We start from the raw sequence: 24653 nt of genomic DNA, 5'->3' as shown, positions 1-24653 counted from the left end.
TTAAAACATATAGTAAGAAATTCACTAGAACAATTTTAAAAGTTTCGAATAAATTTTCAAAAAGACATTTTTTTATTGAATCAGTAATATAATGTGGCATTGAACAACACTAAGTTTTAGGTTATACTAATATGCAGCAAACCAATCTAACAGGAAAAAGGAACATTTTAAACTGTGAATTGTGCTGTCTCATTCACTAGCTCGTCCTTTATCATGAATTGAAAACCTATTCCTATTAAGTCACTCTCATTTGAGCTTTTGTGAATAAAAGCTTTGTTTTTCAATGATAAATTCTGCTGAATAGTACTGAATAATAGATCTGAGTTTTATAGATTGAGAGATCTGGATTTTTCACTTGTAAATTGTGCTGTCACTAATTTATTTCATGGGTATATCTTAATTCTAGGTGCTTAATAAATTATTTAAATCTAACTTCATTTGTATTTCAAAAATAATATGCAGTGTATTAAGAACATTGCTTACCACTAAACTTCTTTTTCTCCCAGTGTCTTTCTTTTTAACTATATATCAAAACGTATTGTAAATTAATCCTGAGAACATTTGTTGTATATGTTCTTGGAAAGGAAATTAAAATTATAAAGAAAGGAAATTATAATTATAGAGTTTATAACAGGAGGTTTACCCATACAATAACTTTCATAAACTTAAACAGTTAATCAAAGCTATTTATACAAAATATAGAAACCAAAACCAAAACAAACCACAAAAGAACAGAAACAAAATCAAAACAAAACCAAACAAAAAACAACCAACCAACCAACCAACAAACAAAATCAAGAAATCCCTAGATCTTTTGCTTACATAAAAAAGGAGAAATTATGAAACCAGTCACTATTTCTCTTGAGTAATAAAAAGATAACAAATATTGTTTATTTTCCATCTTGTCTCAAAAATGCTATTTAAGGAAGATCTCTGAAATCATACATATCCTGTAACAATTCCTGTTTTCTTAAAAGCCTGTAGCAATTCATGTTGCTTTTGTATTTGAATTACATATTTCCCAACATGTTATGAGATATCCAAAGAGTATCTGTGCCTTGAAGTCTTATATGATGTTTCTGGAAAGCTCCAATGTAGTAAATAGTAAATGACTTTTTATGCATAGGATAAATCCTGAAATGCATTATGATGCTATTTTAAAAGTACAACAAACATGTTGACATATCAGAATTTTAAATGCTAAAAGGCTGTATAATGCAATTATCTCAAATTGCCATATGGCCATTCTAGCAAAATTCAACAAAATGTATGAGATTTAGAATTTATCAAAAAAACATGTGGTAACTATTTTTTTTTTTGTGTGTGTACAATTGTTATTGTGGAAACTACTTGAAATGGGGATTTACTCCCTTTATATTTTTAATATTTATCTTAATTTTCTGTAACAGAAGGAACAACATTTCTACAAGCATCCCACACAGGTAATGGGGAGTGAGGAAGAATTCTGCATAAAGATCTAATCCACAAAAGGTTCGATCTGCTCTCCATCAATGTTTCAAGAAAACTTTATTTTGTAACCTCCCTCAAGTATCAAATTTTATTATTTGAAAATAGATTCAATTAACTATTTCAAATAGTTAATAAACTGGCTTATTTCTTGGAAAAGTACTTAACAAACAATTTTGTATCTGCCAGCAGTAATTAGGAAATTCTACAAATTTTATGCAAAGGGCAGACTGTTGATTTTTCTGATTAAGATTGTACTAGAAAATAACCAACTCACCTATATTCTGCATTTACTTCATTTTCATCAGAGTAATGAAATCTAAGAAAGCCACATGGGGAGACAATTTCAGCACCCTCCAGAGAGTTTATGCTTATGAAATAGCTTATGACTCTACTTTTGTCCATAGCAGTACTACAAAAATTCATCCTAGCTCTCTAACATCACTATTTACTCAACTATATCTGATCCGTCTAAAGCCCTTATCCAAGACTTTGTTCCTGTAAGAGACCCTTGACTATTTCAGTGAAAGAAACTAAGGATATCTGCAAAATAAACCACATCTTGTCATCGGTGGCTGACCCTGGCAGATGGCCTTGTTATGGTTCCTAGTTTGGTTTTATTTTCCAGATGTTGTGATGTTTCCATTGTTCAGCAAAACTTTTCGCAGAATCACAGAATATGCTGAGCTGGAAGGTATCCACAATGATCATTGAGTCTAATGGTCTCCTGACCTTGCATAGCACCATCCCCAAAAGTCACACCATGTGCCTAAAAGTATTGCTCAAATGCTCTTGCACTCTGTCATCTGGGTGCTGGGACCATTTTCCCTGGGGAGCCTGTCCCAGTCCACAAGCACTCTTCAGATGAAAAACATTTTCTGATAGCCAAACTAAACCTCTCCTGACACAATTTCGGGCCACTCCATTGGGTCCTGTCACTGGTCACCACAGAGAAGAGATCAGTGCCTGCCCCTCCTCTTCTCCTCGCAAGGAAGCTGTAACTGCAATGAGGTCTCCCCTCAGCCTCCCCTTCTCCAGGCTGAACAGACCCTCAGCCACTCCTCACGGCTTCCCCTCCAGACCCTTCACTATCTTTTTTGCCCTCCTTTGGACACTCTTTAATTGCTTTATTTCTTATACTGTGGTACCCAAAACTGCCCCCAGCACTCGAGGTGAGGCTGCCCCAGTGCAGAGCAGAGCAGGACAATCCCCTCCCTTGCCTGGCTGGAATGCTGTGCCTGATGCCCCCCAGGACACGGGTGCCACTCCTGGCTGCCAGGACACTGCTGACTCACATTCAACTTTCTGTCGATGAGGACCACCAGGTCCTTTTCCTCACCACTGTTTCCCACGTCTCATTCCCCAGTGTGGACATCCAGAGTTACCCCATCCTGGGTGCAGAATCCAGCATAGCATCTATATCATCCCCAAAGGAAATTACATGTATATCCCAATCATTTTCTAAAACTAAAGTACCCCAAATACATGTTAATTATTTTAACAAAAATCCCAGCAAACAGAACTAAAAATGTTATCTGCAGTGTAACTGCAGAGTATCTATTCTACTGATAGGGAGCAGTATTATCTTAACTACTTCTGTTCTGAAATGATGAGAGATAATCTGACATGCTCCTAATCTTAAACCCTGTATATTATTACCAGAACCTAGGACTTCAGTCTTGATATACCTGTATTTCCAGAAAGCTGGACTTCAAATCTTTAATTTAAATTTCTAATGAATTAGTGGTCCTTATGTGTCCTTTCAAACAACTCAGAATTAATTGTTTTGCTGTTAAGAATAGGCTAGAGCACATATTCCTACATTTCTTCATCTGAAAGAACTACAGTGGTAGACTGAAACTTTAAGACAAATGTGAATGCAAAGAAAAAGGAAGAAAGGAGAGAGTTGGTAAACTGTGCATATTGAAGAACACAGTAATTGCACCAACCTACTGAATGACCTTGTAAACTTGGTTTATTCTTTTGTCGTCAAGTTTCTCCTTCAGAAAAATCATGAAATTATTTTCTAATCTTTTTGCTGAGTTGTGAATATCATTTACTCCTAATTAAAAACAAACAAATAAAAACAAGTACATGAAGACCTTCTAAGAGATCAAAGGCTGTTAGACCTTAAACTTTTATGATCCTTATGAATAAAGTTTTATATGAACATTTTAGAACATTCTCGTTTGAAAATCAAGCCATAACACTTACAAAAACATTCCTTCTAATTATCACAGAGGATGGTATAGTAAGAAGGTGATATAGTAACTAAAATTAAAAATATTCATACATAAGTACAAAACCCCAGAACAAATAGAAAAGAGAACTTACACTTTTCTCATTTCAAGGTGATTCAAAATTTTTGAGATATTTAGCATGAAGTTTGCCTTAGATACTTGTCCCACAAATTCTTGTAGTTTCAAAGCTATTAAGCTAACAGTATGAAAATATTGGAATACATTATGCCGTTGAATCCAAACTAATGTGCAACTTCTAAACTAAAACATGAATTTACAATGAATTAGAATAAATCATGGCATGTTTCAATTATAATGAGCACAAGAGTATAAACCTATAGTTGTACTAAAATGTCATTCACCCATGCTATCTACATCAAGAGATAGCCCAGTGAAGAGGAATGGATATGCAATGAAAAGCATTCACTGCAGAGGATGTTACACTGGCACATTTCAGGGATGCTGACTTCAGGTTTTGGGAGCTGACAGTCCATTTGTGGTTGGAGTTCCCTGAAGACCCCTTCCCAGCAAGCCCTCTGCTTTTGTTGTTTCTGAAAGTAATCTGATTAATGTACTCCAGGATCATAGTGTGGACTGAAATAAGGCATAGCTAGAAGGGGAAAATAGGGTTGTTTTGGAGAAACACACAGTTTATTCAAACTAAAATTGAAACTTTTGCCCCCAGATTATCCTCAGAGTAAAGGCTGTCACTTTTGACCTCTTCTCTCTGTACTTTAAATTTCGAACATATTTTATCTTAAAATTCAACTGTTGACTTAACAACTTTTCTTTTGCTGATGACAAAATCCAACAGCTGATTAAAAAAAAAATAGAATTTTATATATTCAGTTTAAAAACAAGCTTCTTTACAGAAAATAGAAACCAAATGAATTGCACATAAAATGTCTACATTTTCAGAGATAAAATTCGAGTTAACTACTCTGTCTAGAAGAAGGGACTTTTCTTCATAATCCTTTGTCACAGCTGGGAAGCTTAAAGAAGCAAATGTATCTGCCTCACACTTGAAAGTGACCTCCATTATACAGACTTCTAATAATGTCACCTTCCTGCTCTGTCAGGAGTGTCAGACCTGCCAAAACATACCTGACACGCCATTCTGCTGCCTAGCCAGCACAGGACACTTAGTATCTGGACTACAAAAGTATCTGGACTACATAAGTGTTCTGTAGCCATGGAAGATGAGGAATTCAAACACATATTTTAGGGTGTCAAAATATTTTTTTAATGTGTATCTAACAGGCATCTGTTTCCTGTATTAAACTGTAAACTCAACTGTTAATTGTTCAATTAAATATTTAATAAAGCAGCAGAACTAATCATTGTGCATTTCCTTAACTTGTGAAATTGTGCAAATCACTGGGCTATTGTTAACTAGCTTTACATGATGGTGAAAATTTTCTCTGGTTCCATAGATAAGGCTTAGTGCCCATATAAGTAGGAAATGCAAGTTCACATTAAATACTACATTTAATTCAATGGAAATAATTTTACAACTCAGTTACTCATAAACATAAAAAAATATTTTTTTATTCCATTACAAAGTTTTAATGCTTAGAAAACAGACTTGAACTAACATGTAGTGAAGTTAGGTTAACAGAATAGGCAGGAAAAAGCATGCAAGTGCAATCACATTGTGTGGCCTTTGGGTTACATGTTGAGCTGCCTGATCAAACTAGCATATCACCACAATAATCCTATTTTTCCTGATTATAATTGAGCCTAACTTTTGCAGTCAGAGGAGCTGGGGCACCCTACATGACACTGGGGAAGGAGCGCTGTGAGAAGACAGTCTGTGTGCCCTAATGAAAGAGCTCTGGAGTGCTCCCCTGGCAACAATGGGAAATGAGCAGAGAGAAAAGACCAGATTACTTAACATCAGTAGTAATACTTTTTTTCCTTTCATAATCTTAACAAAATTTCAACATTAAATCACATTTTTAATGTGGCCTTATTAGAATAATTTTGTATTGTGATTTATTTTTGTTGAAATTTGTTCTTTTATTGAAATGTATAATCATTTTGGGGGTAAATGTGTAAGGGCATAAACAGAGGCTTACTTAGAAAATAATGGAACTGTCAGATAAGATGAATATAGACTCACCTATGGTCCTGCCAGCCTGTAGGCCTGGCTAACCTTGCACCCATTTTGAAGAACAAAATTGAAGCTGTTTTTTTTTTTCCTAAAGAAAAATAAATTTACTCTTTTCATTTAGACTCAGTGGGGAGCTTATTTTGACTGATGACAAAATCTTGGTTTTCTGCTTACACAGAAAGTAGGTATAAAAGATTTAGCTAAGAACACATTGTATATTCTCCAATTCCAATTAAATTTAATGTGACAGTGAGAAAGTGTCAGCAACAGAGCTCTAGAATTGCTGTAAGTTTGGGTTCTTTTCAAACTCTCTAGTAGAAGGTCAAATTACTGATCCAGTATCAATCACCTTGACTGTGTCCCAAATGGCCAACATTTAATTATAGGTAATGAGTGACAAGAAACTGATTCACATAAAGAAACATTTTGTATAAATAACTGTTGAACCAAAACATGCAAAGAAATAAAATGGATTGTGGGAGCTCAGTTTCTCTAGTACAAAATGACTGTTATTCATGGGGTTCAAGGTTTCTGATGAAATCAGGTGCTACTTCTAATAGCACATCAAATATTTCACAATCAATAGTTATAATGTATTTGATTTTCTTTCATAATGAAAAAATGTACTTTTAGGAAAGATTCCATGGTTGGCCAACATTTTTTTTTCTCTTGTGCTTCTTTCAAGAGGTTAAAATTTGCCTTTTCTACCTTTCTTCATGATGTACTGTTTTGGGCAAATGTCTTGTGGTCTATTTTATAACTCTGTCACGATTGAAAACACACTGAAGTTCATTGCCGGAAGTCAATATGTTATAGATCTCTTTCGAAAAAAGTCTACAGAACATATAAATATTATTATACCTTTTGAACCACAAAATATTTTCCTAAAAACCTTCTAATAAACTGAAGACTCACATTAAAAAAAAAACAAAGACACCCCCACCAAAAAGAAAAACACCAAAAAAACCCCATCCCCCCCCCACCAAAACCCCCCCAATATATCCTAGAAATGAATCAGAAAGGATAAAACTCAAGCATTATTCCCAGTATTTTCTTTGACAAGAATTTTATCTATGATGTGAATTAAAAAAAAGAGATAATATTTTAATTTAATTTAGATTTTAGATTTTAGCAATTATAATAAGCAATTGCTGAATGACAGCTTCCTGAAGGTCTATTAGAATTGTTCAAAAATGTCTAGCTAAACAAAAATTAAGAAATTTTAAAAATTACTAAATATAATAAGTTCTTTAGGCACCAAAACCCACTAAGATATTGCAGCTATTTAGCCATTTTGCAATTGAAATTCAGTTGAATAAAAAAAACTTCATGAAACAAAAAGTATTGACCTTAATTATAGAGTGCTTGTAATCAATTCCATGGATATATCTTTCAGGTCATCATCACCCATCAGAGGACAGAACAAGATTCATATTTTCCTTAAGCATTTCTTGCAATTCTTTCCACTTGGTTTATTCCCCTACTCTGTGAAAAACTCATAGAGTGGAGCTCCTCATGTATAAATTTCATTAATCCTGTCTTTTGCTCTTTTGCTTCTAGCTTTATAACTGAAGAGTTACTGTGCTATGAGGATGATATCATTTTAAGTATGGAAGATTAAACCTTCATAGACTCCTCAGTTTCTCTCCCTATTTGCTTTAACAAGACAAGTTATGAGACAGCAAATAATCCTGTGGAAAAGACTGATTGACTAAAGTAAGTGATTTGGAAGGAAAGAATAAGACTGAATTTGCATAAAAGTTGTACGCATTAACTGAGCTCTCTTGGCTTCTTCAAGTCCTACACCCATACTTATTTTTCCTTTAGTGAAGTAATTATGAAATTATTTCAACCCAGACTCTTTCAGATTTTCTGTCCTTTATGTTTCATACATTTTGGTTTTTGCACCTGGATATATGCACATGCTTAAGGAAATTAGAGATCGCTTTCATTGTAGCATTTAAAAGATGTGTGAGATAAAATTGGCAAAATGTGTGAGATAAAATTGGCAAAAAAGGTTGTGGCTTTTTACTATGAATGTTGCTATCTTACTGGCCTACTGAATACAGAAATTCTCATGTAGTTTTATTAGTATAATTACTTTTGGATTAAAAACAGCAAAATGCTATAATTAATTGGCACATTTCTACTTTACAGGTGCAACAGACCTTTCTTTTTACCTGTATTTTTTTTTTAATTGTGAAAATTTAAATTGACAGAGTAATTGACTTTACAATAATGTACCATGTGGTAAATAATGCATTACATTTCAAAATAAGGAAATATGCAGATAAAGAATGGGGAAGAGAACCTTGCCACCTGCTCCATAAAAAAAGGATATCTGAGTTCCAGTTAGCACGTATACACAAGTAACATATTTGAAAGAGATCAGTAATAATGCTATGACAGTCATATTGGCTCTTTTTGAAACATTTTTGCGATTGATGTGAGCATCAGAGGTCAAAAACTGAGTTTGCTACCAAAGCTTTTACACAGGTTTTCTGTAGCTCAGGCAGTTTAGCAAGAATTGTGGATGTTTTTCTTGTCAATCGACCAGCAGAGATCAACTGCTGTTCTAAGGTTATGAGTTCAGACTACCCTTTTCCAATGCAGTGACTCCTTTTTATATTATTATACATTTCAGAATTAGCTGCATCCTATTCTCATGTTTAAAATTTCTGATACTCACACCTCAAAACTATTTTCAGCATTGTTTGGAAAGTTTAGCTAAGTTAGTTGAATTAGAAATATTTTGGTCTCTCTGCTTTTTATCTCTAGATAAGCACAATTAATATACACAGGACATTATCATAAACTTTGATTACAAATATATACAAAAAACTTTTAAAAGATATTTCAAATTTCAATGCTATAACATTTAAGTGAAAATGGTTTTCACTCAATCCAATTTGCCAAGTCATACTTCTTTACAGATTCTCTGAAGTGCTGCTTTAAGAATGAGGGATGCTAACTCGACAACAACATTGCCTAAAGTCTTCTGATTAAAAATATTTTCTGAAAAATTAGTTTACATGCAACCTTCCTTCAAGCTGAATAGGGCTTTGAAATTAGTCTCTTCTGCCTGAAATAGTACAATAAAGAAAAAATACTATTCAGAGGACAGCAGTTGTCACTGACCTCAGGACGCTGACTCTTGTTCTGAATTCATTGAGACACAGGCATCCACTCTCTGCATTCATCCTCTCACTGCATGTGTTTTTGGTTTTCCACCTCCTGCTCTGGATGTCTGCACATTACTCTTGCAGGTATAATCAATTTCACTACTGGGTGTCTAGAACTTCCGGAGATACATAAGTACTCTCTGCAGACACCTACTACCATCAGTTATTGTACTATCTGGACATCCAAACTTTCTTCTTCAAATTTCTCAAGCAGAAAACTTATTTTAAAGACATTTAAAACCCAGCGTGGCCAGAGAAAGAAGCTGTGATTAACACTGTTAATATTTCAGTTATAACAGTTATGAAATCCTTTCTGGCCATAAAATAAAATTCTGTGATTGGGACCTTTATTTTCCCCAGTGATGCTAGAAAACTCTTACCCTGAGTTTCCAACATCTGTGTGCATAAAAGGATCAGGAGCTCTTCTGAATACTGAAATATTTCAGTAAACATATTAGTAATAAGCAATATAGTGGATATAAGCACACACAAGGACCTACTTACTTACACTACTTATATGAACACAGATGCAGCACTTCAATATTAATGTAACAAAATCAAATAGTCAGAATGAGAAAATAAAGGCTCTGGATTTTCTGCAACATTAGGTAGATTTAATTTAACATATTTCATTTTACTCTTTTATTTTTCTTATTAAAATAAACCAGCATGGAAAGTTATGCAATAGATCCCAGTTTAGTAAAGTGTCATTTACACAAAAGCCTAAAGAGATCCTTATTCCACAAAATATTTAAGCAAATAGTAATACATTCATATTAAAGGATGTCAATATTATTTACTCTATGGATTTGCTTTATAGGACAATATATTCATTATTATGTTATATATATTGAGGATCTAATGCACTTTGATAGTAACTTATTCTAGATTGCTGGATGCAGCAAATTCTTAACTGTATATTGAAATTCTTACTGAAAAAATTCTGAGTGCATTCTCCTGATAGGACTACTTGTTTTCTCCCTTTGTTAAGTGTTTTGTATGCAGTAGTATGGCTCTTTGGCTTTTTTGTTTGTTTGTTTGTTTGTTTATTTTATGGGCATTTACAATGTGCACATTAAATCTTTAACAAATTATGTTTACACATTTATAGGTAATCTGAAATTTATTTGAATTGAAAGCACATATGGTGTTCTTCAAATTTTTAAGATCTGCCTTGGACAATCTTTGTCCCAATATTTATGAAGGTGGTTCTATTACTGCATTTATTTTAAGGATGACCACGCACTCTGTCTTTTACTGTCATTTCCTTTTTTTAAGTTTAATTGATTAAAGATTACCCAGTTTATTTGTGAACTGAAAACCTCTATAATTCTTTAGTTATTAAATTAACTATTAGCCTTCCGCTTAACCCTCCAGTATTAAAATCTGGTAAACATTCTGCTTTGTCAGGCTTCCTGACGGAATTTATTTTGTGTTTATTATTAAGAGAAAACTGGGATGAATATTTTAAGAGTAAGTGTTGCTTATGACTGCATGCTCCTACTCAAAAGTGAGCAATAAGAAAATCAAGCTGTGAATTTTGCTTTAAAGCAGTTTCATGACAGAGATCACGGTACTGGCGTGAAGAAGAACTACTAAATCACTCTTTGCCTTTCTATTTGCTCACCTTTTCAAGACAGCATGTACTTATATCTCGACATTCATCCTGGGATTCATGTCAGAGTAGTTTTACAGGAAGAAGAGGGAAGCTTAGGTGAGAAGCTAAGGACTGCAAGATTACTTTTCCTGTGGGTATCTCACTGTCACATTTGAGTTTTTCTTGAGTCTAGACATGCTATTATCAGAATGATTGCTGATTCTGACTCACAGTGGAATGCTCTTGAATGGGTAGATGTAGAAGTGCAGTGTTGTCTTTTGCCTTATATTTGACACAATATTCTGATCTGGGTTTTAAAACTACCAAACTACTAAAGACAAAAGCTAAAATGGAATAAAAGAAAAAAAAAACAGCAAAAAGTCTACACAAAAAAAAAGAACATAAAAAACCCACTGAGTTTATTTCTGAGGAGAGAATAAAGGGATAATTTACAAATTTAAAAAGGTGGACATGAGAGTAAAAATTTAAATGTCAACAGACCATTAACATGAAATCAAATCATTAAATCTTAGAAAGCTTCACAGTTCATGCTTCTTCTACCATATGACAATATAGTAATTTCATCAGTTAATAGTTCTTTGGTTATCCTTTTCTTTGCATGATGCAATTTCTTTTTTTCTGATGGAAAGTAAATTTCAGCCAGGGGTCTGCATGGATCAGCGACTCCCTGGGGCTGGAGGTCCCCCCATGTGGCCATAGTTTTGGCGCTGTGTGGCCAAGGCCCATGTCACTGTCCCAGCCCTCCCAGGGGACAGGCCAGGCATGGGTTGGGACACTGCCCCTCAGGTCACTGCCAGGGTGCATATCCAGACCAACAGGGTCCATGATTGCTCATAAGCATTGCTGTAATACTGCAGCTGAGGTGGGCATCCAAGGTGAAGTCTTTGGCCTAGAAGAACTTCTCCAGAGAAGGAAAAGCCATTCTTCAGGCATCCTCTAATTCTTTTCATAAAAGCCAAAAAATTTGGAGAAGATGGGAGTAGGCTCAGAATCCTGCCAAGTTTTTATCTTCATTTATTTTCTGTGAAAGTTTATTTAAAAATCTAACTTTTTCCAGTATTTTGAAGAGCATATAAACATACAAAGATACTTTCACAAAAGTTAGAAAAACCCACAAACCCTTAACTAATTTTACACATAACAAGGAAAGAAGCAAAATGTAAAATGAATTCAAAATATTTAAGAGCCTCAGTTGTAAAAACTTAATTCATGCTTCCATAGTGAATAATTGATTTACTTGGAAATGAAAGCCTCTTGACATGAATAAAATTTATTTGTCGGAGTCAAATGTCCACATTCAACTAAACGTAATTGGACAAGCAATTTGATATTCACTTATAGTATCTGTCAATTTTAAAGGCATTTTTAAAACTTCTTTTTACTTATATGCAATTTTAGTATGGTTGGAGTACATTCTGCTCTTCCTTTAGAAGACTTTATTTTAAAAGTATGCTCTTTCAAAACGTATTTTTCTATGACTTGTTCTCTAAGAATTAGCAGCGTTCAGCCAAACAAAACAGAGTTGCTAAGACTCTTCTCCATAAATACATCGGGAAGGTAAGCACCAGTGATCTCCTGCATTTGCCTTTCAATTCTGTGAGCTGGGGCAAGAAGTGGTCAGCCACAGAACTGTGGTGGGTTGACCTCAAACTTCAGCCCACCTAACCACTCTATGACTCTCCCACCCCAGCTGGATGAGGTGGGCAAGTAATTTGAAAAAGCTCATGGTACGGACCAGGAGATCAGTTAGTGATTATCACAATGGGAAAAACAGAATGGACTTGGGGTGCTTGGATCCCCACAGGTGGTGGGAGTGTTTTGTGTCCCACATTGCAGGGTCCCCAGGTCATCTGGGTCCCCCCCCATGTAGTGGTGTAGCACAGGTAGGCCCAGCTGTCTGAGTGCACCAGTGTCAGAAATGCAAAATATCTCTGTATGTCTATAGCCACCACTTCTATGCCTTTCTCCATCACAATAATTTTTTTTTCTAGAAGCAGGTGCTTCTCTGCTATATGTGGAAACATATCTGTTCTCTAGAAATCTTTTGTATTACTTATCTGCTTCTTTAAATATTATCAAAATATGTATTTCAACACTCCTCTGTCTAGAAACTATGGGAACAGCAGGTGATTTGTAATTGACTCATTTGGTGTTGTTAATACTAGCACTTTACACTGTGTTGTTGTAATCTGTGAGTTGTGACCCTTTTTTTTTACTTTTCACAGGAAAACAAAATTGACATTAATTTTTCAAATGTACACATACTTAAATTACAAGCAAGCTCTCACCATAGCTGTCTTTTTCATTGAAAACAGTATAAAACATTTTTTATCAAAGATTTAGATTCTTGCACTTTATAGTTTCATACAGAAAGAAAAAAGGTTTCTTTCTCTTCAGTAAAAGTTAATTTAAGAAAATTTACATTTGTGTTATTATGCATTTATATTAAAACATAGGCTCGTTTTATAAATTTCCTAGGACCATACATTTTTACCCTAATATAAATTTAATCTAGAACAGTCATAGCAAAATATTGAGTTCCAAACAGTGATGCTGAAATACCAGTTTTATTCCATATACACCTCTGCTAACTGAAAAATTGCTCTTTTATGGAGACACACAACCTACCAAACATTTTTGAATAAAGTTTTCTACCAAACTTTATTATTCATAACATCTAATTATTGGTTTATGAAAATCACATCGCTATTATGCTCTGTCCCCCTTAAATTTGGTAAAAAATTAGACTAAGCAGAGCATGACTAATTCTTTTCTCAAAATTTGTAGCTCAGATACTGACTGATGGTCTCATTCAAGATGTAATAAAACAAACACTTATCACTGCAGACAATTAAATGTATCTTTAAAGACGTGTCCTTGTTTCAATACAATTCTTGACTCCATCAGGAATATTTTAGATTATGCAAAAAACAAGTCAAAGCAAGGAGAAACAGAAAATGATGAGATTCAGCATTGTTATTTAGAGAGAATGCAGTATGTGCTAAATTACCCTATAATTCATTAACCTTGGTAAGTCTACAGGAGTACTTTAAGTTCAACATCTGCTCATGTACCTTTGAAGTCTGACGCTAACCACAAAAATACAGCTATGCTGATTTAGCAGTTGAATCTCTAAGTTAACATGACATTCAGAGTATAGTTTGTAATTATCAGAAACAAATCCCTTAGAAATGCCTGAATATTGAAAAATGCATTTCCATCAATACATCCTTCAGCATGCATTACATCATCCAGTATGAATAAAATTATAATTTTTATAAAGTCTTAATCTAAAAAATTATATTTGGCTACAGTTAATGATGTAGCTTTTATTTCCCATAAATTATACCAGTGTACAGACAGCTTCAGTGCTTCCCTAACAGCACCTCAAAAATACATTAATATCTTCCTCTAACTATTAACAGGGAAAATAGAAAGTGATTTTTTTCAGATGACTATTAGCATAATGAGAAAATGAAACCATTGAAATCTCTAACAGATACTTAGATACATTTATTCAGTGTATTTCTTATCAGATAATAATTCTTCTTGAGGCAAATAAAGAATTACATCAGGATATCTTCCTCCCTACTCTGCTTACACTTTCTGTATAGCTTAAAATCCATATTGTATATTTCTGCCTGTCAGTTAAAAAGAAATCAGACTTTTTTTTCTCATCTGTTTATTTCTAGAATACAAAGTGTACATAGTAGATATGACTGCTTGCATATATAATATGTAGATATAATGACTGCCTTCATTTAAAACCAAAAACTTCTTCAATCCGTTGAAATGTCATTTCCTATTCTGTTCTGATTATACACATCTTAATGATGTCACATCTCTGGCTACAACTTTAAATTTACCTGAGTTTAAGAAATCAAGGTAAAAATAAAGCCCTATCTTTTACTGTTTGAATGTAGAAAAGGAACAAAATTTCTTATATCTCCTCCATGTCTGCTAAAATCTGCCCTTATTGAAAGCTGCATAAACTTTTCCATTGATTTCACTTCTTCACAAGCCTACAGTCTTTCATATAGGCATGCAGTGCTCCTGGAATAAATAAGTCTCACATTAAAAATGTTGAGGTATTTTCAAGTGAATGAAGGAAGATTTTGGACAGAATCCAACAAATGCCTTTTTTTTTTCTGTGACTGGTAAAACCAATTCTGACTGACACGTATCTCAAGTGAAGAAGAGGACATTGGTTGTTACATTGAGGGCACTTTCAAGCCTTAGTATTCAACAATGAGTGGAGAAACATCCGATGGAAAACTGCATCATATGCAGAAATGTGCCATTAAACACACTTTTTGCTTAAAGATACTGTGATTTTCATTATTTCAAGCCTTCAAAAGGAAACAGCAATATCTGTGAATGATAGCTTTTATTATGATAATGCCATATTGTGCTCACTAAACAACTGTTTCATATTTTACTGGGTTACACTGGTGACATTAATGGCAGTGGCTTCAAGATTAAGAAGTACATATTCATGGATACCTGCATGACTGGAATTGAATAAATTATGATTATGAGTAATAGATGCTTGTTTTGAGTAGCTCACAGAAATATGCATAGAAATTTGGTGCATTTAAAGTTATTTTTTATTTTGCATATCTCTGGAAATGTGACTGCTGTCCTAAAAATGTCAAGCGATAATTCTAAAAAGTCTCCTATTCTACACTTTCTGGTGTCATGCTTTCATTTTTTCATTTTACAAAATATATGTGCAAACTGCTCATTACCTGATGTGATATATGGGTTTGCTTCTTCTGTTTCCTTTAGCATATCAAATAATGGAGTCTCTAATTAATCACTAATTATTGACTCACTAATTAAAATTAATTATTATCACTGTATTTTAAACATCTGTGGAAAATTATGTATCTTCTTGAAGCTGTATATGATATATTAGACCTGGTTATATCAGCACACATTGTTATATTGAATTAACGGGTTGGTTTGCTCCATTAAATTGAATTGATTTTATAGAGATTTTATACCATTATTCCTACATGGCCTTTTGTTCCTAAGCTTTGATCCATAACACCTCTGCAAATTCTTATTCTTTCAAGCAATTTAGAAATGTTACCAGACTTTGCTATTAAATTATTTTATCCCTTTTCGCTAAGCAACCTTTTCCTTAAACAGATTTAGACTTTTTTCCATGGATTTCCCTTTCTCTTTTGTTAGCCTAACAAGTCTCATAACATTACTGCCAGCAGAATAGAAAGTCAGAGGAATGTTTAGCGTAAATATCCCTAGGCATGTTGTTTTCCTTTTAAGTTAAGAGCATATGCTCTCATTTTAATCGCTGTGGAGAAGTAGATGCTTCTTGGGCACAGCTCAGCATCGAAGCTCTGGAACAGAGTCTGTTCAGATCACCCAGAGCAGGGAACTGCAACATAACAGTTGCCTCTGTATTATGAAGCAGGCCTTTTTTATTTTCCAACTGGGTGCAGAGGAGAAGGCTTGCATCTGAATGCCAGCGTACATACAGTTAAGGTGCATACCTGGAGGTGCAAACATGGGCATGAAATGCATATTTTATACATCAAAAGTAACTTTTAAACAACTTAGATTTATAAACTAAATGGCATAAATATCCTTTCATCTAGTATGTCCTTCCAGGCACTCAGAAACACATTAATGTTTTATTTGTTTCTTCTGTAATTCTGAGAGAGCTTAAAGACCAATTACAACCACATTCAGGCTGTACAAGACACATACAAACCTGTAAAAAAGAACAGTATTTATTATAACAATATTTATTTATTACAATAGTATTCATACCTGAATGAACTTTTATCACACTCAGAATATTCATGTGACCAAACAGGGATTATATCTTTTATGAAAATAAAATAATTTATTCATAGTCTAAGTAATGTTTAACAGTGTAATAAAAATGCAACAAGCAGATATCATTAATCTAATTACACTGATATTAACACTTTTCAGTCAAATTGTTAAATCATAGCATCATAACTAGCAATGCAATTAAAATTATTGTGCACACAGATATTCTAGCATCTTCCCCTTTTCTCCATTGAAATACTCACCTTTCTAAGCACCTACAGTCAAAGGACAAAGGATATTTTTCCTATCATACAATTCTTCTGTGAGTTGCCAGCACCCAGAGCCCTTTGTCAAGGGTAGTATGGTGTCAGTAGTGGTGATAGTTTTCTTCCTTTCCTTTCCTTTCCTTTCCTTTCCTTTCCTTTCCTTTCCTTTCCTTTCCTTTCCTTTCCTTTCCTTTCCTTTCCTTTCCTTTCCTTTCCTTTCCTTTCCTTTCCTTTCCTTTCCTTTCCTTTCCTTTCCTTTCCTTTTTTTATTTTCCTTTCTTTTTCTTTTTTCTTTTCTTTTCTCTTCTCTTCCTTTCATGTTTCCAAGCAGTCTGTTGCTAACACTACTCTTTTTTCCCTGATGCAGGATTTTACCTTCAATGACCATTAAGTTTTATTAAACCCCTACCATATGTGGTACAATTCCTTGGTACAGTTGCATAAATCTAAGCTGAAGCTACAAGCAAGTTAGAAGACAGTCATCAGATTGCTGGGCAATGTGGTGTTGCAGCTAAAACTAAACTGAAACAAACTCAAGACTGGACACATCCATAAAGTCCTGAAAAGCTATTAGCCCTTTTATTCCTAAGTAAATAAAAGAACTCTGATGGGCTAAGAACTGTGAAGAACCTACATCTGCTGTTTTGTAGTGCTATAGCTGTAATTGTTCTTCTGGGTACTCTGAGTTCTTGCAGAATTTAAGAGCTCATAGCTTGTGCATGGCTTTTCTAACAAATTATCATTTTCTGTTTCATTATTTTCCTTTTTCATTTGATGTTTCCTAACAAGAGTGAACCTTTCTCTGAGGCAGCCTCTTGTTTTCCTTCTGCCCACAAATCCTTAGTCTGCTTAGTGTGCTAAATTCTCTTTGAATAACTAAGATTCTATAAGCATAATAGACCTTTTCTAACCTAAGCTTTAACAAGCAAGTTTTCTGAGGCTGAGCTACTCATCCAAAGAATGTCTTAAAAGACTTTAAATAAACATCTTTTAAATATATTTTAAATAAACACTTTTCCGCTTATGTCTAAGGGCACATCCATCTAGCAGAGGGTTGTAGTTATATAACTTTGTATAAACAAAATAAAAACAACCATATGTGTTGGTTTATGTTGTTTTTCTGTGAAATGTGTCTAAAATAATGTGAGGATTTTTTTTTTTTTTTATATTTCAGTAGTGCAGTATTTTTATAGAATGAAAGCAGGGATATATCCTGCATGTGTTGGGATTGCCTTAGGGCACATGAAAATGCTTGAACAGGAAAAAGCAAACTAGTAGAAAACACATATATACACACAAAATTAAACTATAATGCTTTGTGTTGCCAGGTTATTGTATTAAATTCTCCATAGTCTAATTCAGTTGAGAGTTACAATATTCGTACAAAATGAATATCACTTGAGAAGAGCTGCTGAAATTTTCATTTCCTTTCAGATCTTTCATCTAAAAAAAAGTCACCAAACCCCCAAACCCATAACCTGAATTTCTCTTAAGAAGTCTCAGAATCTGAAAACTTCTTTTTTTGTTTTTAAAATATGAAGTACTAAAAGTGAAATCCATATTTTTTCAAAAGACTCCTGAATGTGTTTTTTCCTTCATATATTATACTAGGGCAAAATGTTGATGTATTCAACCCTAAATCTTCATTTGCAATTGAGCTTTCCTGTTGTGGCTGAATGTTGGTAATTCTCTGAATACAGACAATGAGTCAGGTTAAAAAATGAGACACGAATTAATCCGCACAGGGTGGAAGTTTTCCACAAATCAAGCATACCAAGGAGAAAGCAGAAGACAACACACAGTAAGGTTTACATAAACCCACCTATCTTGTACATAGCTATTGCCTAATCACTCAGATGCATAATCACTCAGTTTGTGCGACCTTATGCAATACCTGAGCCTGCATGGGCCTCTTTGGGGTCTCTGGTGGTCACATGGGGAGGTGGGCCTTACTTGATTTCAAAGTTCACCTCAGGACACACAGACTACAAGACTGATGGCCAAGTAAGATGTGACCTACAGCTCCAGCACTACATTTTCTTAAACAATTGCCAAGCAGGATATAAAATGCAAAAGATTTCTATAAGCAACACCTGCTTAACACACCTGATAACATCTACATGCATTTAAAAGAGGGGTCAAAGATGAGAATGTTACTATCAATTACCATCTACAACAGAGACCAAAGAGGGACAGAGAATTCTGCTTAAAGGCAACTCCACCTGTAATGGTTTCACTGGTTTATGCTATTAGAAGACAAAGTTCTTTATTACTTATATCCTTTTTTATGCGTCATGATTTTGTGAAAGAAAGCAACTAAAATTTTTATTAGTTTCCTAGTCCTTTGTGTGATCCAGCATGTATTGTCCAACTAAATTTTCAGTTGTGAACTATTATTAACTTACCGTATTACAGAATAAGATTTTTAACAGCTGCCAGTACTTGTCAATATGTGTCCAATAAACTGCAGTGTAAATCCAATTGTAGCAAGACTGGTTGTGTCTGTGCAAATGTCACCTGTAATGTTTTACCACCTTTAAAAAATACACATTTTTATAAAAGAATGAAGTAGTTACCCTCTACAGAGTTTTCTAATGAATGAAGAAATAACTCAAAACCAGGAAAAAAATAATGCAATCAGATGCAATACCATGTTTGAGATCCAAATGGGAAAAAAAGGAAGACTGTAAGATTTACAGGAAAGCAGAAAAAATATTTGTGTAAGATCTGTGGTTTTGCTTTATTGTTTGTTTGGGTTTCTTTTTGTTTGTAGTTGATTTGCTTTTTTCTTTTCTCTGCCTGATACAATTTCTTTGTTCTTTGTTTCTTTTTTCCTTTGTTTTTTTTTTTTTTAATGGCACATACTGTCAGTGTAATATAAAGCCTCTGTAAGTTTTGACAGCAATAATTCAGTGATACTTCACATTTTCCTTTGGGGCCTGATTCATTGAATAGTTACCTGAGTCATTCTGACACCTGCAGTAAAAGTCACATTACTAACAGCAATATATAGCTTAATAAGATCCTTTTTTTCACTTAGAAAATTACTATGCTTTGTAACCAATATGTAACCACAGAGAATTTTATTAGCATGGGTGAATACAAAGAGCACCAAAAGCATCCTGAGAGCACTTGAGTAATGAAAAAGACCACAAGACATGATCTACATTAATTGAATTCATACCATATTGTGCCATGGGCTCTGTTCATGCTTAATATGTGCATTGCAACTTTGTAGGTAGCCAGAGACACACTTAAAATGCAATGGAACTTCCATTAGGATTCAAAGATTTTGGTTTCCAATTCTACTATAGAATTACGTCTTAAATAGACTTCAAATACTTTTTTCCTTTAAATTCCTCTTGGGTTATCAAAAAAAACAAAACAAAAAAAAAGACAAACATTCCTGGTTTTGTCTGACTGTAATTTTCTCTTTTTCTTTTTTTTAAATTTCTTTCTTATGTTCTTCCTCTCTTTCTTTCATATTAAACTGTACAAAATCTTTTTGCTTTTTTCATAAATTGGTATGAATTCTTTATATAAAGTACAAAGAAGAGGATTTCTTGTTCAACTTTATAAATTGGCAATAAAGACAGATAAATCACCTTTTGTGTTTTTTGTTTTTTTTTTCTTGTGAGCAAGAACATGCCTCTGAATATACAGTATTGCTTTGAGTTGTCCATTGAAGAGGCAGATAGAGCATGGAGCCAATAATTCATAAGAAAGAGTCGGCATACCTGAATTGCAACCTGGTGCTGCAGCAAGTCATCAGATTTCAAATCAGCTTTTGTCCTACAGGAAGGAATGACTTTATCTTATAGAGATGTCTAAGCTTCTTTTAAAGTAACACAACCACATATTTCTCTTGTTTTGGAGTCTATGTCAATGTTAGTTTCTACATACTAGGTTTTTGTTAAAAGGGCTGAAGCTGGGACTTATCTGACAGAGTGTGGTGTAGTGTTTTAAATCAGAACAGGTTTAATAGATGTATGCAGCATCCCACTCTCCAGTAGTGGGACAGGGAAGAAAATCAGAAGGGCAAAAGCAAGAAAACTAGTGGGTTGAAAGACTTTTTAATAAGTAAAGCAAAAGCTGAATATGCAAGCAAATCAAACTAATTCATTTGCTTCTTCAAATCAGCAGACAGTTATTCAGCCTTTTCCAGGAAAACAAGGCTTCTTCACATCTAATAGTTACTTGGGAATATAAAAGCCAGAGGCAATAGAGAAAAAAAAAAAAAAACAAAAAAACAGGAAAAACACAAAGACAAGAAATCTCATAGCTTGAGATGAAGTCAAGGAGATCACTTACCAATTGTTATCACAGACGAAACAGACTCAGACTGGGAACAATTTGGTTTATTGCCCATTAAGCAAGATATGGATAGTGAGAAACAAAAGCACAAGCAATAAACTTCTTTCCTCCCCCTATTCCCTGGTTCGCCTTCACACCTTGATCCCCAATTCCTCTATCTTCTCCCCACCAGAGCAGTTCAGGAGAAGATGGAAAATGGGGGTTGTGTTGATAACATCTGCTCTCTGCTGCTCCTACCTCCTCACAAGTTTACCCAGAGCTGGCTGGACTATGCACAGACAGCAGGGGGAAAAAATTCCTCCTTCTCTTCAGGCTTTAATCTTAGTTCTAACCTCATCTATCTTCATGACATTTTTATCCTTTCTTAAGTATGTTTAAGTGAGGCATCACTATTTTGGCTGAGAGCCTCAGCTGTGCCCTCTGGTGAGTTCATTGGAGCCATCTGGAACGTGGCATATCCAACATCGGCAGCCCCAGTCTCCCCTCACTGAGACCACCCCTGCAGCCATCTATTACCACAACTTTGGCATCTAGATTCAATACAGTTTAATTCAGTATTTCCTGATTTCAAAAAGGGCAAGACAACCTTCTTCTCCACTATTTGTTGTTTGCATCATTTGGTCCTCAATAATTTTTTGTTCTGTCATGTATGCAAACTGGAAATTTATCTCTTAAACACTATCTTCTACACCCCCACATAGCAGGAGAGGACCATTGTATTTAATGGTAGCATAGTCTTACCTGAAATGAAAATAATACAATATTATATTTTTACATAGCATCAGTGAATAAGGGCAAATAAGAATTATTCTTTATTTGTGACTAAGTAAATCCTCCTTATTCATCACTCACCTTGTTTAGTCTTTTCTAATTACTTTGTAGGTCAATCATCTTACAAGAACTCTCAGTTCACACATCTGGCTTGTGCCTCCTTTTCTCTCCCCTTACTAGATAATAAAAACTTACATGAATTTATCAAACACACAACTTGTAAATTCTATGGAAACATTTCAAAGCCAGTAAAAGAACCTCAAGCAATTTATATTTTCTATTGGAAAGAGTAGTAGTGAGATATGCTCTGTGTCTGTGATTAATAAGCAGCAGACAAAGATCCTCCATTACAATTTTAAACACAGGAAGTTCAAATTTAATAATTGAGGACAGACACTCAGAGGCTGATGAATAGAAGTTATTTCTAAGATTAATCATCATTTTTGAAGAGAAAAGATAAGGTTACATGATTTTTCATCATAAACTTATTAAAATATACCTTTTTATTTTCACTAGACTGACAGTGCTATTAGAACTCAAACTAGAATATAATTATGTAATCTGCTTTTTATATGGTAGATCTAACCCACATGTCCATAAATACTACCTGTTTTTAGTGTTTGTTTCTTTTTTTATTTTTTCTGTTCACGTGTAAACTCTTCAAAAGCCAAGCCAAACAAAAATCCTCCCACTACTCTCCACAGTATATGGTGATGCAGGCAGAGAACAAAAAGACCTGAAGACAATCTGTAACTAACATATAAAACGACAGGTAAAAACTAAGTGGATTAAACAAAGAGAGAACACAAGCAAACCCCAAAATATTTATTAATCTACACTCAGCCATTAAGACAGCAAGTTTCTGACTGTTAGCAGCTGATTTAAAGAGATAACAGGGTCTCTGGAGGAACACAAAGGAATATGGTAGGTTGCACAGCAGCTGATAGTCTTGACTGGCAAGAATGTTGCTCAAGAGGCTGAAAAGCTGCTCATGTTGACATCCTTGGTCAGCATTTCTTAAAAAGAAAACCAGTTGTCCTTATATGTAATGTTCTGTCAAGATATGTGGCAGCTCAAATCTAAAGATTGTCCATATTAATATTAAGGTTTCAGAACACAGCTGTGAGTGAGTCATTTACAATAACAGCAAACGCAATATAGTTTCCAATAGGCTTGTAATACAAATTAGGTATGTTTTGTTGCAGTGTGATATAAAATTTATTCATACAAGTTGCACCTGATCACACAGCTCACTCTTTACAAAGCCATAGATTACCCCTTGCACTTCAATTACATTAAACCTCTGAAACAGAGGTTGAGGTAGGGGCAGGAAGATCCCTCAGCAGTTACTGTCACAGGCAAACAGACAGACCTCGAGGAAATTAGTTTAATTTATTACCAATCAAACAAGGGTAGGACAAGGAGAAACAAAACTACATCTTAAAAACACCTTGCACCACCTCTCCTTTTTCCTGGACTTAACTTTAGTCCTTAGTTCCCTCTCTCCTCTGTCACAGTGGTGAAACAGCCTTTGTGCATATGAGAAGAGCTGAATTATCTCATCTGCTAGATGAAATGAGTGTTGCTGCATCTCTTCTTCTTCAATAAAAGCTGTTTGGCTTTCAGAAAGACAAATTGATTGAGAGTGAAAATTTAATCTCAAAAGATACAGTGAGTTGATACAAACTTCTAGGAATGATCATAGAAATTTTTTGGAATTAAAAAGTTGGAACTAAGCTTTATAATTCCCTTAAGTATGCCTCAGGAAGGAGCTATCTTTTGAGGGAATTATCTGCAAAAGTTGCAAAACGTCTTTTTTTTTCTGTGATGACATGATCCTCTACGTTAGTCCTCAGAGTGTAAGTAGGGATTAAAATTTAATATTTTTCAACTGCAGGGCATCCATTGTTACTTATTTTCCCTAGAAATACAGTTTCTGGAATGGAAAAACATCGGACGCCATTTCTAGCTAAGAGGGGAATAAGGTGTTTTCATTAATAGGAGGAAGTGTGATAGACATGATAGCCACATATAGCATGAAGGATATTGCATGAGGGAAACCTTAAAAAAATAGTTTTTTTTCATTTTATCAACTGTCCTGTTATATGAGAAATAAAAAAAAAAGAAAAATACCACCTATGCCTGAATTCCATACACTACCTTCAGTTCAGATATGGCTTTTTTGCATTTGAATACTAACCTTTGATATCAGAAAAGAAAGAAAACTGGCACAGTTAGCATGCAAATTATTAATGCATTCCTTAAAAAAAAAAATTACCCCTTTCTGAGAAACTCTCAGTGTTGTGAGGACAAGGGAATATCTGGCAGAGAAGTTCCATTTTAAAAGTCAGAAGGCAGATTAACGAATAAAATATCAACATAGGATAGTAACTATGCTGTCAGCAGACCAGAAAGACTAAGGAAAGAAACAAAGTGGAAGAGCTTCCTCCCAAAGCAGCAGTGTTTGCAGTGGAAGTGACAGAGCTGCTCAACGTGTGCTAAATCAGTGAGTCCATATATTCTAATTCACATTTCCAACAGTAGCACCTTGCACTTGGCCTTGGTGAACCCCATAAAGTTTCAGGTGCCCAGGTGTCCCCATGGGTCTCTAGCAAGAGGAAGATGAAGGACTTTGGAAGCAAGACTCAGATATATCCTCATATAGCCACTCTCAGTTTTTATGCTGGTACAGCTGTTGTCCAGTTATGGACCATTTTGTAGCTCTTGACACTAGTAACTCTTCTTCCTCAAAAAATAAGATAAATACTGAATCTGATCATGATTACTGTGCTATGCTATAAAACAGGATCCTCTTTTTAGGGACCTTAGCCAAAAAATAATTCTCTTTTTAAAGTGCAACTATACAAATTGCAACAATTC

The sequence above is a fragment of the Molothrus aeneus genome, chromosome 2, assembly GCF_037042795.1.
Source record: "Molothrus aeneus isolate 106 chromosome 2, BPBGC_Maene_1.0, whole genome shotgun sequence".
Classification (NCBI taxonomy): Eukaryota; Metazoa; Chordata; class Aves; order Passeriformes; family Icteridae; genus Molothrus; species Molothrus aeneus.
Note: the sequence above shows the minus strand (reverse complement) of the source record.